Source organism: Ctenopharyngodon idella, chromosome 20 (assembly GCF_019924925.1).
Source record: "Ctenopharyngodon idella isolate HZGC_01 chromosome 20, HZGC01, whole genome shotgun sequence".
Taxonomy (NCBI): Eukaryota; Metazoa; Chordata; class Actinopteri; order Cypriniformes; family Xenocyprididae; genus Ctenopharyngodon; species Ctenopharyngodon idella.
In genome coordinates, this window is record NC_067239.1 from 28,375,314 (window position 1) to 28,389,872 (window position 14,559).

Consider the following 14,559-nt stretch of genomic DNA (forward strand, 5'->3'; position numbering starts at 1 on the left):
TAAGACATGTTTCTTGAGCAGCAAATCAGCATATTAGAATGATTTCTGAAGGATCATGTGACACTGAAGACTGGAGTAATGATGCTGAAAATTCAGCTTTGATCACAGGAATAAATTACATTTTACAATATATTAAAGTAGAAAAAAGTTGTTTTAAACTGTAACAATATAAATGTATTTTATTTTAGGTCACAATGAAAAAAAGCCAGATTTTTCAGTCCTTTGAGCCTCACTATTGTCACAGTTATGCTTAATTTTGGTTTCATATTCATTGTATTCAGTTCCTGTTGTGTCTGCCTTTGTTATCTAATTAGTTTCCCTCCACTAGTTTGTCTCCTTGGTTACTCATTAATTAGATCCCACCTGTTTGTATTTAGTTGGTTATCCTGTGTACATATAAGCCCCATTTCTGTTCCTCATTGTGTGGTGTTATTTCTCATTTCTCATTGCTTGCGCACACTTTGACTCATCTGTTGTTTTATTAAAATACTTATCTAATTTGAACTAAGTGATACTTTCTTTGTCTTCTTCTTGGACTACCCGTGACAACTCTGTGAACATGCATTACCGCTTTAATCAGGGTTTTTGCAGTTATTTTCCCAAAAATGAAAATTCTGTCCTGATTTACTCCCACTCATGCCATTCCAAACTGTTTGAATTTCTTCTGTATACCACAAAAAGAGTCATTTTCATAATGTTCAAATTTAAAAATGGAAAACACATTGTGGCACCTCAATTATGTCAAACAATAAATTGGTTCCTACATATCATAATGTAATGTGTTCAGTAATGTGCTCACATTGTTCCAAACCTGTATGAATTTCTTTCTTCTGAATTTCGTCTCTGGTGTCCCCAGAATGTGTCTGTGAAGTTTCAGCTCAAAATACCCCACAGGTCATTTATTATAGCTTGTCAAAATTGCCCCTATTTGGGTGTGAGCGAAGAAATGCCACTTTTGTGTGTGTCCCTATAAATGCAAATGAGCTGCCGCTCCCAGTCCCCTTTCCAGAAGAGGGTGGAGCTTTAACAGCTCGCGCTTCGGTTGATCAACAACAACAAAGCTGGAGAATCTCACGCAGCCAAAATGAGGATTGTCAGTAACGGTGTTCAGCCTTACATTGTTCAAACTGGAGTCGACACTGATGGAGAGGCTCAGGAAGAAGTTACAACTTTTAGAATGAAACTGGACGTTTCTGAATGGATACATTTATTTAGTTGCTGTGGAGTTAATTCAACTCATCCACTAGCATGTGCCGTCATGTTAATCTTTTGTGCAAATCCAGCGTTGAATTGATCCTCGTTTGTGAAGCAGTCCGGCGTAAAATGACGGCATGGCAACAACACTCTACTACAACAACTCTTCCTCTTCTCTAAAGCAGCTCAACATGGCAGGGTTTATGTAAATTTTGGGGTTTGTGATGTCACCAACCCAGGAAGAAGCTTGTTGTAGTCTCTACCAGCCATTTGTTGTAGTCTTTAAAAAGCAATTTCTGTAAAAGAAAATATCTCCCTTTGCATCGAACTTTGAGCATTGTAACTTTGCAGATGTTGTTTATGCTCAAACAGCAACATTACACACTAAATAAAGTTAAAAAAAATGAAATCATAATCAAGGGCCCCTTTAAATCACTACTTTCAAAAACAAAAAAGCTCAGATATTCTGCAAAACATGTGCTTTTATGTTCCAAGTTGTACAGCCAAGAACAAACTGTTCATTTTTATGTAAATTAATTATTTAACACCAGCTTTCCATTTCATATGCAACATATTTATGCGAAAACATGACTACTGACTAAAAACTAAATGTGCTGAACTTTTGATAATGCAATACCCATGCAAGAGTCACAAGTGAATTATATGTGAGAATATGAAAAAGTACTCAAACTTTTCAGCACACACTGAAGGTTTCTACATGTCCATCTTGTAGAGAGACAGAAAGAAGGAAATACACTGAAAAATGAAGCTCTGAGACTTCCTCTGGAGCTGGAGCAGGTTGCCACGACCACCCTGATGCCTGCTGTATTTGTCTCGTTTATCTAGACATGATGCAACACTGAGCTCAGAGTTAGAAACCCACCGATTGGGATTGAGGAAAAAAAAGTAGCAATGCATCACCTCAACTGGTGGCAATAAATCTGGAGTCTTTCCTTGGGTGTGCTCCAGTCATGTAAAAGCCGTTTAAATCACCATCCTTCCTGTCATATTACTCACCCTTGACTGCTGTACGCTAAATTACATTTGGGCTTGAATTCCAAGCCTCTCGCTGCGGGCGGCTTAACGCGTGAATGGGAATTGATCCGCTCTTTGAGGCCGCGTCACGTTGATTTCTCTGTCTTACAGAATGGGGGGATTGACCTTCCCCGGCAGGTTTCAGAAGAGAGACGAGTCGAATCAAATTCCTTTTGCTTAATTCAGTCACAATGAAGGATTGTGGCGGGCCGCGTCCGCGCACGTGTCGGCTGAAAGACCGTGTCACCTGCGAGGGCTGATTAACCTCACCTCCACGCCTGCTGCGTCGGTCATATTCACTCTCAGAAGAGAGGTCAGAGGTCACATTCCAAGCCTGCAATCCTTGACCTTCTCAATTAAAGCTTATATCTTTCATTCAGTGTTCAACACAAGCCCCAGAACCTTTCAGATGCAGTTACATTTGTTATGTTTTCATGAATCATTATTCTTCAGGTAGCAGTGCTTTCTAATCCAAAGCAACGTACTAAAGCAATATGCATTTTAAAACACTTTTATCCAAAGGATTACATTCAATATTTTATCAGTCAGTGCATTTCTTGGTACCCACAACCTTGTTGTTGAAAGTAACCAGTGTCATATTAGAATCATTGCGACACTTTTACAGTTTATTCATTTGTATTCATGTTGTTCCTAATCCATAAGACTTTTGTTCATCTTCTAAACACAAATTTAGATATTTTAATGAAATATGAGAGATTTCTGTCCCTCCATTGACAGACTACGCAACTGACATTTTGTGGCTTCAAAAAGTTAATAAAGAAATTATAAAACTAATCCATATGAATTGAGCAGCTTAGTCCAAATCGCTTTATATGATAAACAGATTGAATTTAAGAATTTATTCACATATAAGCAGCGAACATAAACAAAATATTTTAAGTTTATTGCAAAATATGCGTATATATTGAAATATTGTAATATTTTGAGAGCGTAGGGAGACCGACTTACATAATTTGCAGTGCTTCATGCTAATGGGCGGGGCTAAAGAGATCTTTTGGTGCAATTTGCTTGTTTTGACTTTCTGATTGGTGGAATTTTCTGTACAGCATCATGGGTAATGTAGTTTTTCACCATAAATTCCACTGTTAAACAATTATTTCAAAACTAAGCAGAATTATTGAGGGCTGATGGCTTCAACGGAAGCAAATGTTATCAATTTACAACCTCGTAGCTCACAGTAAGGCTGTCTTTGAAGGTTTATAAGTTATCATTAAAAAATACATTTTCTTATGGGGAAAATGATTGGAATTTTTACTTCTGGAACCCAACTGCTTTTTTTTGCATGCACATATCTATTCTATTCGACAACTTGACTAATGAACATCAGTTATAGATCAAGGGTTGTTTACATATAAAAGTGTTAAAATATGTAGCAAAATGCTTTTTCTCTTTTCTAAGGATGAGAGCGAGGGTGTAAAATGGTTGTGTAAAACTAAATACAAAATTTGGGGGTGCAAAACTCTTTCTAAGTGGACTTCAGGGAGAAAAAAAAATGCTATAAAAGAGCAGAATATGACCCCATTAACCACCCAGGTCTGAAAGGGGCTTCCTGGACATAAAGCCCCTGCAGAGCAGCACAAGACTTGTTATCTAGACAGATGAGTAACAAACGGAGCGCATATGCAACACAAAGCACTGGAACCCACAGTGAAAGACTTTCCATTTATGTGCTGCTAATGGATGGCTGATCATTGTGCCGTGTCGTGGTTTGGACGGTAACACCCTTGCTTCATTGTAGATGCTCTGCAACTTACGCAGAAAAGCACTGATATCTAAATCTGCACATTGTTCTACTCTAATAGCAGGGTATGCAAGATTCACTCCAATATCTGATGCTCATATGAGCTTTCAAGACATCATAAGTAATTAATGGTGTTTGCTAAGGCAAGCGTTACTATTATTACTATAGATTCCATATAAACTTTGACGCGTAACTTGTCCACACTTTTTGTCGTAGACCCATGAATGGGGTGTCAAATCATGCGGTTTATTAAGGAGAGGTGTTCTTTGACTTTTTTGTAAGAGATCAGGTGTACAATGTTCATTCAGCGGGCAAAAAATTGGGTAATCACCCTATAGACTTCCACTGAAAAAACTTGAGAGGGATATCTCTGGATTAAAACATCAGAGAAAAGTGGGTGGCTTCATTTTGACTCAGACTGCCAAGTAATCTTTAAATATCACTGAAAACTGTCTAGCCATTCCCTAGCAACCATTTAGAGCACCCTAGCAACCCTAGCATGGCCCAAAATGGCCCAAAGTGCTAATTTGTACTTTTTTTTGTACAAAAATGCTTGTCCTGTTTGTTTGTTGCATGAGCTCTTGAAGCCTCACCCTCTTCTGGAAAGGGGGCCGGGACAGCAGCTCATTTGCATTTAAAGGGACACAAACTAAAACTGCATTTTAATCTGTGGGGTAATTTAGGCTAAAACTTAACATACACACTTATTTTCACAGAGACTTGTTTTACATCTTGTAAAAGGGACATAATAGGTGCCCTTTAATGTTAATTTTTCATATCCATATTAATCATATTTTCATTAACAGTATGTTTTAATGAATCACAACATTGCATCTTTTTCGTCTCACCTTTGTTAACAACATTTAAAAAAGTATTATTTTTTGTAGTAAGCAATGAAAATAATGTAAAACTCTAGTTCTGTAAAGGGTGTTTTATGGAGTACAGCATGTAATACATGTCAAGCTGTGAGCATGTACCTCATTCCCGTCTTTCAAAGCCTAGTCTGCTTTGCATATCTGAACACAAACCGAGACAAACATTCTCCCTCATTTATGATCAACTTCCTCCAAACCTTTCTGGGTCAACTGACTCTGTTTATGATACTTTCAAAGGAGGCCTTGTGAATTTCAATGGAATTTGATCTGAGAGCATGCATACATCTGCTCACATGGCTTTATTAGATTTACTCACTGTTTGACAACACACTTTCACAATTTATTCCCAACAGCAACTGCATGCCAGACAGAGCAGGACTAAACTGCGTTACAGAAGTGCACCTAATTAGGGTCTCGTTCTAGAGGACTGCTTTGATTTACTACAGCATCTTGAAACTAAAACCATTCGGTTCATATGCGTGAGAGAGGTATGGAAAAGAAGACAGGTGTAACTTCATGTTTTCAGTGGTTGAGCTGAGTTCATATCTCAAAATTCAAATGATCCGCTCAAAACATAAGATGAGCTTCCATAAAGGAGTATACAAGATGCAGTTTATATGCCCATCATCACATAGCAATTGGTAGGATTGCATAAACATGTTTTTCCTCAACATTAAGAGTCAGTGAATCATCATCCAAACCAGCTAATGGAAAGTTCTGAAAGACAATTCACTTATAGATTGCTGGAAACTTCTTTCGTGTTTTTATGTTTATCGCACATGGGTCATTTGGGATGCTAGAGTCGCTGGCCCTCTTGTGTAGCTGTGGTCTTGAAGGTGCCATATGCAAATATTTGAATATTATTAACATACATTTGTGTACATTGACATTGAAAACAACAAACTGCACCAGACATGGAACTTTCATAAAACTTGCCATAGTTTCAGTAAGTGTGTTTTGTTTTTAACCTCTATAGTCATTTAATGACATTAAACAAGGTGAATACAGGGAGTAAATGTGTACATTTCCTGTCTAACTCCATGAACGGTGTGTCCAAAATCACGTACTGTCTGAGTAGGTACTACATTTGAATTTGAACTTACTTTGTGGCCGTTAAAAAAGTATGTTCTATATAGTATGAATGTGTGTAGTATGAATGTATTCAGGACGTACTACATCCGCCATGTTGGCATTATCATGTGACCTGTCGGCATCAGTTGCGTCGCTTCACCTCCATTCATAAATCCTCTCCCATGGCCTCATGGGATAGTAAAGTGTCCATCGTATGCACACTTCAGAATCTCACCGGAAGTAATAGGTCATCAGGGGACTTTTCACCTACTGTTTTTCGAATACGTATTCAGACATACTACTCTTTCACATACTATATAGTAGGGAAGTATTTGATTTCGGACACAGCGCAAGACAAGGTAATTATATTTCACATTTCACACAAAATGGCAGAATCTGGTGTCTGATTATGCATCTCGTTTAGGTCATAACAGCAAAAGGGTGCTCTATTAAGTACTAAAGATGCTTGCTATGAAGGGGTTGAATCATTTTAAAAATAAAGTTGCATTTTTAGTTGAATTTGGGGAAACTACTGTTAAGCTATCCCTTACGAAAAATATGTTTATTCAAGTGTTCTATCAGTATACTTCTTTTTTAAGTTATATTTATGGGCTTTTTGTGCCTTTATTTAGATAGGACAGTAGAGAGCAGACAGAAAAGCATTGGGCAGAGAGAGGGGACAGGATCAGCAAAAGACCTCAAGACTGGAATCAAACTCAGGTCGCCGTGAACACATTTGCGCCATGTGTCGGCGCACTAACCACTAGGCTATTGGCGCTTTTTTAAACTAAAAAAGTATAGCTACTTTCAGTCTACTTTTTATGTACTTCTCAGAAATATACTTTATGTACTTCTCGGAAATATGCTTAAAATTGCACTTAAGTATACTTGACTGAATTTTTCTAGCTATCCATGTTTTCACTGTTATACGGTAGGGGGCGCTATTACACATCCTCTAGTACAGAATCTCTGGATCAAAACACAGGAGAAGAAGAAGCTGAAACAAGTGATAGAAGATTTCTCACACCAATGTAAAATAACATGATCATCAAACATTAAACAGCTTATAAATCACAACTGCCTATTGCTACTGAATGAAATGATAAAATGTTTTTAAAATTAAAGTACAGTTAAAGGTATATTTCAAGTATAAAAAAATGAATACCTAAATTGAAACATTGTCATATACTGCAAAAATAATACATAAATATTCAACTATAAGTATGATGTTATGTTCACTTAAAAACTTGCAAGTATTCTTGCAGTATAAAACTACTAAACTAGTAGTTTACTGAGAGTACACTTCAAAGTGTACTTTCATAAACTAAAAAATACTAGTATTAAAATAGTAAACTACTAGTATATTTATAGGTTGTACAGATGCAGTACAAATGAAAAACGTAGCAGTATTGAAATAGTACACTTACAAGTTTACTACTACATTGATATTAGTATAATTACTACATAAAGTATACTTAAAAATATACTTGAACATTACTTAAGTATACTTCATAAAATGAACTTGAAGTATACTTATTTTTTGTAAGGGATTTCAATTACTTTTGTTTGATTTGTTCATTGCAAACTGCTGAAAGTCTGTCAATTTTACCAATAAACCCGATTTGCAATGGGGTTTGAGTAATTTTGATTATGTATATAAAACTACAAACCAACACTTGGCCTGAAACTAGCTAGCCTCTGTGGAGTAACAGACTAAATCTGCAACCCCAATACCCATATATTAAATATATAATAGTAAAATTTTAATAATATAAAACAGGGTTTTAAACAATATTTTGACATCTCCCAAACCGCACAGTTGAAAAAGTTTGCAAGCCTCATATAAAATAGATGTACAACAAAACAGCTCATATAATATTTAGTTTGACCTCCTGAGGTAGACGATCAACATTTTCTGAAGGCTAAGCACCTATTTTCACTGATCCTTGGCTGAAAAAGAACATTTCAGACACTATTTTGAAACATATTTGTGAAAAGCGCTAGAGAAGGAAACAAAGAAGGGGGAAGCTGATTCACAACTTTCCATTACTGTTGTGTCAAATCTTTCTCTCTCTCCCTCTCGGCTCTAAATGGATCTCAGCTCGGTCTGTGTGTGTACGTGCCGCTGTCTCATGGACCATTGTGTTGCCGTGTTCGTGGAACTGAAGGGAACAGAACAAGCAGTCTGTCATTTACTCATGACTCATCGAGGTTGATGCCTCTGCTACATCGACTCCCGAGGATGCACAGCAAGCAAACCAGGCAATCAATCATATTTTAATACAAAACAGCCCCATTTTCAACGAGACACATCGCTATCAGATAGAGGACCTAATTAGATAGGTGCAGAAACAGCATAATCCTGCAGAGAACGATCATTACCAACACGGCGAAAAACGTTAACCCAATGATGGATGGAGGCAGATATCCAAGCCGTTCGGAGAGTAATTGCTACAACGGCAGCGGAGCAGACGCGTACCAAAGTGCAGCAACTAGAAAAGAAAGTCATTGTGATATACTTTTTTCAGAGATGTTGTTGAATACCCTCGGGTAACACAACTAAATCTATACTGACAATAACTTCCAGTGCTCCGCTTCAGAAATTAGGCTGCATCAATACTGCACTTGAAAATCCTGTTTAGCATACCGGTGGCAGGTTTTGCATACGGAGTGCATTACTGTCGCCTTACTGAATGGCATTATCATGATTGGCCATGAGGTATTGGAATAAAAGGGTGACCCACATGCCAAGCTGGAGTTTGTGGTTATCATTTCTCTTTATCTACGTATACAGGCATCAGTGACTAGTATGAGCAACCCTGTTTTTTTTGGCGAAATTGTGGCTAATTCATATGAATACGTACAATCTCATTCATACATTTTCGTACGATCTGCTTAAGCCCCACTGGCGGTTAGGTTTAGGGATGGGGTTAGGGAAGGACCTTCATGCTTACTTTTTTCTAAAAATTTTACATTTTTGTACAATTCACATTGTACAAATTCGTACGAAATAGCTACCTCGTAAAAAGTTATGTTTTCCTGTGAGATTGGGTTGAACATTTTCAGAACGTTCTGGCAAGGTTCTCTCAAAGTTATGAACAAACATTCTTCCAATAACGTTAATAGAATGTTCATTCAAGCTGGTCTTAAATAATGTTGTCATGGAACGTTTTTATGAAACGTTTTAGTTGGACGTATGTCTAACTTTTTTAAATGTTACTATTTGTTTCAAAATGTTCAGTGAACATTTAAAAGGAACATTCCCATAATGTTTGTAAAATGATAAAATGGAACGTTCCCTTAAAGCGGACCTATAATGTCCCTTTTTACAAGATGTAATATAAATCTCTGGTATCCCCAGAATGTGTCTGTGAAGTTTCAGCTCAAAATTTGCCCCTATTTGGGTGTGAGCAAAAACACGCAGTTTTTGTGTGTGTCCCTTTAAATGCAAATGAGCTGCTGCTCCCGGCCCCCTTTTCAGAAGAGGGCGGAGCTTTAACAGCTCGTGCTTCGGTTTCTCAACAACAACAAAGCTGGAGAATCTCACGCAGCCAAAATGACAATTGTCAGTAACGGTGTTCAGCCTTACATTGTTCAAACCGGAGTAGGACACTGATGGAGAGAAAGTTACAACTTTTAGAATGAAACTGGACGTTTCTGAAAGGTTAGTGGATAAATTTATGTAGTTGCTGTGGAGTTGATTCAACTCAGCGACTAGCATGTGCAGTCATGTTAATCTTTTGTGTAAAACCTGTATGGACGCCCACTATACACAGCATACCTGTTTGCCAAACAGAGCACACCAGGCTAACGTTTATGATTGCTATCAAACGCTGTGAATGGTCTAATATTTTTTCCAAAATATCGCTTTGACAGAAACGCTCCTTTTTTAGCAATTGAGCTTGCCAGGCTGAACTTGCAAGCTATCCAAGGTAACGAGACTCCAAATAGTGTTCTGTGCTCATCTGTGCAGCCAACGACAGAACAGTTAGCATGCTTTGCTTGAACTTTCACCATGGCATTAGAACTGGTACACCATTTTAGCTTGCGAAAACAAAATGGCGGCTGAGAGATTTCAGTCCCTCTATTGAAATCTATTTCCAAAACTCAGATGCTTCAAAATATTCATAGAGAGATCTTAAAAGAAGTCCATAAGTCTTCTAAAGAGACATGATCGCTTTATACAATGAACATATTTAATTTAGGCTTTTATTCAAATCAATAATAACGATCAACGAACATACATACAGCATTCAGCATTTGGTAAATGTAAGCTCAATTCTCATTCACATTCTCACGTCAAGTAAGTTCGAGCTTCTGTTTATGTTTGCTGATCCATGTTTATATGTGAATAACAGAAAGTTTTGGATGAATAGACTTTCAATGGAGAAACAGAAAGCTGTCAGATTTAATTAAAAATAGCTTTATTTATGTTCTGAAGATGAACGGAAGTCTTACAGGTTTGGAACGACACGTTGGTGAATAATTGATGACAGAACTTTAATTTTTGGATTGATTCTTGCATTAAAGGGAACATTATCAAATCATTCTTGGAACTGGGATGTCACTCATCCTGCACCAGCTGAAAAACGGTCAGTGATGGTCTCTAGAGACACACAAACCCAGTTGAAGTTTGTGCATGTGTGTGAGAGCCATAAACATGAGGGAATGGACATCACAGCGGAAGGACACACACACATATGCCGTGACAGATTGTTGCCATGGAAGCATTGCTGCCCCTTAGATCATTTTCAGTCTCTCAGTCAAAAACAGTCAGGAGAAGAGGTAGTAAAAGCAGGAAGAGCCCTGGGCTGACAGCACCCAGCTGTGCTCATTAATGTACGAGAGATGCTTCTGAAGAGCACGTCCAGGTACCGTTTAACTCGCTTTCATATCATGAACGTCCCCATAGGGAAAACAAAACACAAATGAGATTCCTTTAAAGGAACATCTGACCCAAAATTTCTGGCATTATTTACTCACCCTCATGTCTCTTGCTTTTTATACATGTAACACAGTGCAGTTCTTTTCTAAACAATGACAGTTGATAGTGTCCACATCTGTCAAGCTGAAAAAGGTCATAAAAAGTATCATAATAGGGGTCCATATGACTTGTGCACTATATTACAAGTCTTGTGATGAAGTCATGTGATAAAGAAACAGCCATTTCCTTTAAGCCATTATTCACTGAATATGCAGCAAACAAGTTTGTAACAACATGAGGTTGAGTAAATGATGACAGAATTTTACTTTAAAATAATATAACTCTGATATAAATTCAAATACTAAAAAAATTGCTCAAAGATCTCAATGTCTCAAACTTGATTTGCAAAGATATACCAAAGCATGCAATCAAAAGATCTCAATATGAACTCAAACATATCATCAAATTTATCCAAGGCCAAATATTCTGAGTTATACCATCAACATGGATTTATAACTCTTTAATCTAAATGTATGCCAACAACAAGCTCATTTGTGTCTCTTTGTACATTTCTATTATGCATTTTATTGAAAGTGGATTACATTGCATTCAAAGTACAGCGTTTAAAAGTTTGGGGTCAGTAAAATGTAAATAAATAACTAACTAAATAAATAAATAATACTTTTATTCAGCACAGATGCATAATATTGTGATAAAAATATAGTAAAGATATTTATAATGGTACAAAAGACTTCAGCTTCAAATAAATTCTGTTCTTTTGAGCTTTCTCTATTTCAAAAAAAAAAAAAAGTATCTCCGTTTCCACAAAAATATGAAGCAGCGCAACTGTTTTCAACATTGATAATAATCAGAAATGTTTTCTTGAGCAGCAAATGACCATATTAGAATGATTTCTGAAGGATCATGTGACACTGAAGACTGGAGTAATGATTCTGAAAATTCAGCTTTGCATCACAGAAATAAATTACATTTTAAAATATATTCAAATAGAAAACAGTTATTTAAAATTATAATAATAATACAGCTTTTAATGTATTTTGATCAAATAAATGCGGCCATGGTGAGCATGAGACTTTAAAAAACATTTAAAAAACCTTACCGACCCCAAACTTTTGTTCATATAGTTAGTTTATATATTTATAGTTATCACAGTTCATACATTCCTTGAGAAATGAACCCATGCCTTCAGCATTGGTAGTTAACATCTGTACTGGTGAATTCAACTAACGATTTTAGGAGAAACATCCGAGACAAAGACACTTGCAGCATTACATGAGAACTCCATTAAATCTCATGGGATATGAAAGAGCCATCTGGGTGCCTCATACACACATGCTCACACACTTTTACACATAAACACACAGACACCCATTTTAGTGCAGTGTATTTTCACCTATCTGCACATTCGAAATGACTGAGTTCACTTACTCAGAAACGAAGAGGAAATCTGTAGACACAACTACAGGAATCAGAATGACTCAGCCAGTATGCTGCAAATGTGGTTGAGAGAGCAGACTTCAAACGGACTAGAAAATGTTCTCTCCACAGTGACACAGATGAGGTAAACAGTCTCAGCTGGGGTTATTGATGCTTAATTGACTTCAGTACATCTGCAATTCCATTTGCATGGTTGAGCGTTTGAAGGCATTAGTGAAGTTCAGGTACATTGAGGGATGTTCGACTGTTCTTTATGCAATGGCTCTAACTGCATAAGTGGCACATCTGTTGCATACAGAAGTAAAAATGAATACGAAATGAGGTATGATTGTATTGCTAATGAGATTATTCTATTCCTTGCTTGCAAGTGACTTTGATTTATTTACCCACTAATGCAGGCATCTCGGACTAAGGCTGTATCTAACTGCATTGAAAAGCTTTTGCACTATATGACAAACAGATTACATCTATTTATCAATATTTATCAGTACTTATCTGGCACAGACAAAAATTAGGATGTTAATTGAAATTTTTTAAATACCATGCATAAAATGTCCTTCTATTCTGACAAATCAGACAGCGATTGATTTGCATTCTCATTTATGTCTGAGGATTTCTGGAAGTAAACATTTTAAAATCATTGCTCATGGGAACCTGCATAGAGAAATGATGATGGAGATTTATGAAATGGCGTCATTAATGTTGAATGACTGAAGGCATCACAACAACACACAGTCCCAAACCCTTCACTAGCAGCGAACCTGAGATGTGAAGTCAAGTTGGTGGTTTAAAAAAGCCTAAAAATAAAAATAAAAACTTTCACTAGTGAAACATCTAATGTTATATAACAAACGACTGTCATATATAGTCTATGTTGCTTGCAAAATAAATATATTTTGTCAAACTACACAGCTACTTTTTTAATAGCCATCAAAGGTGCTTTTTGGTGTAGTTACAATATTCACCAACAGGGGTTAACAGTTGTAGCCAACCAACCCTCAATCCCTTGTCAGTAATAGAGCAAAACTATAAAATAAGTAAAAACTCATAAAACTATATTAATAATAATAATAATAAATATATATATATATATATATATATATATATATATATATATATAATATTAAATATACTAATATTAATATACTTATATAAATATTAAAATGAGTCTATTTGTTTTTAATAAATATTATTTTATTTATATAACAAAAAAATAACAGTAATGAAAAATTTTTAAATACTACAAAACAAAAGACATAAATGCTGAACAGGGAATATATATATATATATATAGAGAGAGAGAGAGAGAGAGAGAGAGAGTTTGTGTATATATATATATTTTTTTTTTTTTTTGCTAAAATGAGGAAATTAACTAGAGCTAGCTTGGCTGATAAGTTGTATGTGCATAAAAAAAAATAAAAAAAACTTGTAAAACAGAGTTTAATTGTTGTCATATTACACTACAAATTGTTCACAAAAAGTAGATCGTTAGCAGAAAAATTATTTTTTGCTGCACTACAATCCCCCTACTGAAAAATATAGTTGATAGATACAGTTATCTAAAAATAAATTAAAATAAAAAGTTAATGGCATCACTGCTTTAGCTTTGAGACCTAAACAGCAGCAATAGACATTAGTCGGGGTAGCGCCATATTTAATTTTTGACATGAATGAAAAGGTTGTGACTCTGTGAGGAAATACAGTTTACCAACGTACAGATTGTTCAGCTGACAAAACATATTCCCGACAAAGATGTTCACTAGACAAAAACTCCATAAAACAGTTTTAAAAGTTGTGAGTTGTGAAAATGACGTGATCTAGGACCTTTATACAGTGCGTGCCATTGTACGTCTATCTCGTTTTCATTTACATTTAATTCAAAATGGTGTCTAACCTGACTAAAGTCCAATGCAACAAAAAATGCACATTTCAAGTTCCAATTCATGAGGAAATACCAGGGCTGTAAAACAAATCCTAACATTACGAAATCTCGTTTTCTGTTTACAACCCTAAAATATGAACATAGAGCTGAAACAATGGAACCTCCAGCCTGTAAATGCCCAGCAATTTGTGGTTATGTAAGACAAGCACATTGAAAGTGCCGGCCCGGAGGCCAGTGTTTGCATTTCCTGTAATCTGAGAATCCGTTCAGTCAAGCACGATGTAAATGGATGCCACTCTTTACTGTGGCCAGCCTTGGCAGCGTCAGCACCCGTTTTGCACGTTTCACCAGGTGAATA